Consider the following 4,452-nt stretch of genomic DNA (forward strand, 5'->3'; position numbering starts at 1 on the left):
TAAACAAAATGTTGTCGTAAAGGAAATTAAGATGTTTTTTTATTTGTTGACAAAAGATTTAAAGTTGATGCTCACAACATGTGGGAACATTTATGGAGAAAAATGTTTCTATTGTAAAACAAATATTTATCTGCATACTGAACAATTTTGAATCTCTCTAGAAGGTATTATCTTCTGTGATGTTACGACCCTGTAGGGCATGGGTCGGCAACAGGCGGCCCGCGGGCCATTGTTGGCCCGCCAGCAATAATATTTGGCCCGTAATTTTGAGAATCAAAAATAAAATATTATTTTGATTTTTTTTTTTTTTTTTTTTTTTACAACATAGGACCGACAGTCGCACATCAGGGTTTCCGTTAGCCGCCGATCGATCGGCCGCCGGTCATTATCGGCCGATATTCACTCTTAATAGTTTGATCGGTGCTCTCTATAAAGGTCGATCAGGAGAGCTGGATCTGATCGATATGGACATAAACGCGAGTGAAGTGTAACCGGACCCGAGAGAGAGATCAGATCAGCTGCTGAGTCTGATGGAGACACGCAGCTCTGCATGATCACCTGAAGCCCCGCCCACTGTTTAGCGAGCTGCTTGAGAAACTGACGGGCAGTCAGGAGGGAGAAGGGAAAAGAGAGCATCCGTTTCTCCCGTGTTATTATTCAAAGTTATTGTAAACTTTTGAATAATGTACTTCATCTACTACAAGTAGTTTGTTTGAATGTAATAATTATGTTGTTTGTGGAATCATTTATTGAAAAATGAATCTGAACTTTTTGATCTGTAACGATTATAAACTGAAGCAATATAAAAATGAGCCCCATTAACTGAGTTTTAAACATCAGCATATCCGGTCCTAGTCCGGTGATTACCTGCTAACGGAAACTCTGCTACACAATTATTATTATTATTGAAACATGACCGGTAAGTTTCAAATTTGTCCGGTAAAATAAATTCTGTCCCGACATATCCGCTTACATTCATAATGTCAGCGGAGGGAGGGGAAGCGGCGCTGTGGAAGAGCAGAGTGGAGGGAGAGCTGTCATCTTCCCTTTACAAGCTTCAAACATGTATTTATCGTGTGATTTTGGAAATAAAAATGTCATATTCTGAAAGCCAAGACTTTGTTTATTTAAAATCAAACAAAACACCCGAACCCCGAAAAACTATTTTTTTACGCAAATCCACGTTTATTTTGAAATGAGCCGTTGCGACTTCCGACTGATTTCGATAGAGCGGGTCACATATGGCAAATGTGTGGTTGGGGGGAACCAGGTCAATTAAAGTACTTATTTAACTATTAAATACATTGAGTTTGAGTAACATACTTGGTTACTGATTAATTTAGGCTATAATATATGAAATTGCAAAGCAAAACTGCTGTAATTGATTTATTTTGTCCTTTGGTATTTTTTAAAGGTTTTCAACCTGAAAGAATCCTAATGTGTCTTTGAAAAGTTGAAATAAAGAAAAGGAAAAAGGATTCCAGTTGCCCCTCAAGCCTCTCAAATGTGGGCAAACACTCAAATAAATGCCAAAAACCCAGAGAACTTGACAATACTTATCAGAATAAAAGCATGTTAAATAACACTGCTAGTTACTTTACTCAGTGGAGGCTCGTCCATTGAGGAAAGGGAGGACCATCCTCCCTACAATTTCAGAGAAAAATAAACTTTGAAGAGAACAATAAATACACCTCAATTTAAAAGATAAGTCTGTTAAAATACAGATAATAGCCCTGGCTTTGGGACTGAAAGAGAGGACGAGCCTCCCTTTGGGCGGGTCTAGCCAGAGGCTCTGGATTGGGCGCCTATATCATCAGTGAACCAATCAGCGGATCTGACTGCGCATCAGAGTGTTGATGGGGAGGCTTATCAGCGATATCAGAGTTTTTTCTGAACCGGGGAACAGGGGCGCTGCGCCCTCTTACCAAAATCAATTCCTTGAATTAGGATTTGATTATGTTCTGGCCCGCCATCTTGCGGCTCAGCAAAAAATTGGCCCACGGCCAAACTTACTTGCCTACCCCTGCTGTAGGGATTGCACTTCATAATTACATTCTATGGTATGCTTATGACATATTTGATGCCAAAACACATGGGATTAGGGGAGACCTTCTTGTTGTTTGCATTGTCACTGATAAATGACAGCGTAATATTCATTGTCAAGATTTTGTGTTTTTAAACTTGGGACTCTTTTCAGACCGCTACGGCTTGGGAAAAGATTTGAGCCTTAATGTGTAACGTTTTCTGTATTGTATGGTAAGCTTATCCTTTCATTTGATAGTCCCATTTGGATGTGATGGCTAACATTTTCAGTAAGCAGTAGACAAAATAAGTGAAAATATGAATAATTTATTTTCAATATTTACATAAATACAGAATTATTTTAACAAATAAAATAACAAATAACAAAAACATCATAACAAATACAAAATAAAAGGTTTGACAGACAGCCATGCCCAGCATGGGCCTGGAGAGCAACAGAGTCCATTGGGGGAAGAGGGGGGGTGGGATGTGGGGAAGAGCAGCCATGTTAACAGTGTTATGGCTACAGATGTAATATCTAACTCAACATTAGCCATGGCAGTCTGGGTTTAGCAAGGGCCTTAGAATACATACTCTAAAGGCCAAATCCAAAAACAGTGATACTGACATTTTAGCAGTTCACAGTCTTTGGAGGTGGTCTTTCAGGCAATTGGCTAGTGACTTTAAAAAAATATCATTTCCCCTAGGGGTGAAATGAACTCTATCTCGCAAAAAAAGCCCAGGACTGTCATGTCTAATGTTGGAGTGGTCAACAATGACACCATTTAGGCTATGAACAAAAGTAGCCATAACACTGTTAACAAACTTCCGGGCCTTGTCAATTTTGACAGGATTTGCACCAGCCCTCCACCGGCGCCTCTGGTTGATCTGGGAGAGCATGATCTTCATGCCAGGGTGCCGACGGTGAAGCTGGTGCAGGTCCTCCTTCATCTGGTTCAGCAACTGAACACTGGGCACATCCCCCAAGTAATTGCCGCCACAGTGGATGAGGAGGACATCCAGGGCTGCTCTTCCTCGCAGGGAGTTGGGAAAAAAGGGGAGGAGACCTCTCCAGCGCAGTCCACCCCAACCGAACCAGCAGACGCGCAGGTCGAGGCCAAGGTTGCTGCCGATGGTCTCTGTAGCTCTCTGGGCTCCACGCCGGACATAGCTGTCTCCGATTATCCATACAGTCACTATGGGAGGAAAATAAATGAGAGTAACAAATGCTTCAGATAATGAGGAATATCAAATTAAGTATAAAGGGTTGCTCATTTTGTTCCTTTGACAATAACATACAAAATAACTATGAAATCACACCTGTATGGTTAAAAGTAACAAGAGAGCAAAACCTCAAAAAACAGATTAACAGCACACAGTTTATATATATTTATATACTGTGTGCTGTTTATCTACAATTGTGCACACATGTATATATATATACATATATGTATAGTATGTTTGTGTGTAATGTCAACCATCTGAAGTCATGTAAAGTAAGCCAGGACCATCAACTTACAGGTTGTGCAGTTTGGCGTGGAGGAGGTTGCCATCTTCTTTTTTCTTAATGCTGAAAGAAATAAAAATGGTTTAATCAATATAAAAGCACCTTTCTTTTTCTACAGTCATATTAATTTTTCTAGTCATATTAATTAATTATTATTATTAATATTAATTCCATTTAATTCACGCAACACTGGCCATATCTCTGCTAGTTTACAAAGTTTAGTTACAAATGACATTTATATTTGAAAAACGGTGAAGCACTTAAAAAACAATTGTATAGTGTAGGTTCAAGAACATTTAAGTTTTGTAAAGTTACAGGGTATCTTACCTTCAGAATATGCCGGGAACGAGGAGCAGTGACCGCAAGCTGTGTTGTTAGCATAGACGGTTGTTAGCATAGGTGGTTAGCTTAATACTGAGAGCATGTTAGCTTAGCTTCTTAGCCTGAGCTAGGACTCGAAAGTCACGCTCGTTGGCAGCAGGTCCCGCCCTCTTTGCCCTTATTTGGAGAAGGCGGGAGTTAGACTTTGACGACACCGTCGAGCCGTTAGTGGCCGACTCCGCCTACTAAGGGCTTCACGGCAACTCTGCAGAATCCTATGGGTGACGTCACGGACCCTACGTCCATTTATATATACAGTCTATGCTTTGTGTTAGAAAATAAAGCAACCAATCAGATCTTGTTCTGGGTCTCTGGGTAGAATATTCTTCAACCAGGGTATTCTACATCCTTGATAGAATGCCCTGAATTGTTGCACTGAATGAGAGCGTACGTTTGGACTGACAGTTTGATCAACCAATCATATATTGATTTGTAGCCAATGGGCGTATTCTTTCAGAGTTTCCCTCGGTTCCAGGGTATTCTAGAAGGCCCACTAGTTAACTGGCTCGAGACAGAGGATCTAGTTGAATGCGACGAAGCAA

General features: G+C 40.5%; 1 long non-coding RNA gene across 1 annotated transcript; it reads right to left on the minus strand.

Annotated features, from left to right (window-relative positions):
* Positions 1-3,154: 3,154 nt before the first annotated feature.
* On the minus strand, positions 3,155-3,915 carry LOC117552377. Its single transcript, XR_004569951.1, has 3 exons — positions 3,857-3,915; positions 3,542-3,592; positions 3,155-3,218 (listed from the first exon to the last, which is right to left on the minus strand). It is a non-coding gene; the product is annotated as an uncharacterized LOC117552377 (long non-coding RNA).
* Between the last annotated feature and the right edge of the window lie 537 nt (positions 3,916-4,452).

This window comes from Gymnodraco acuticeps, unplaced genomic scaffold (assembly GCF_902827175.1).
Source record: "Gymnodraco acuticeps unplaced genomic scaffold, fGymAcu1.1, whole genome shotgun sequence".
In the NCBI taxonomy this organism is placed as follows: domain Eukaryota; kingdom Metazoa; phylum Chordata; class Actinopteri; order Perciformes; family Bathydraconidae; genus Gymnodraco; species Gymnodraco acuticeps.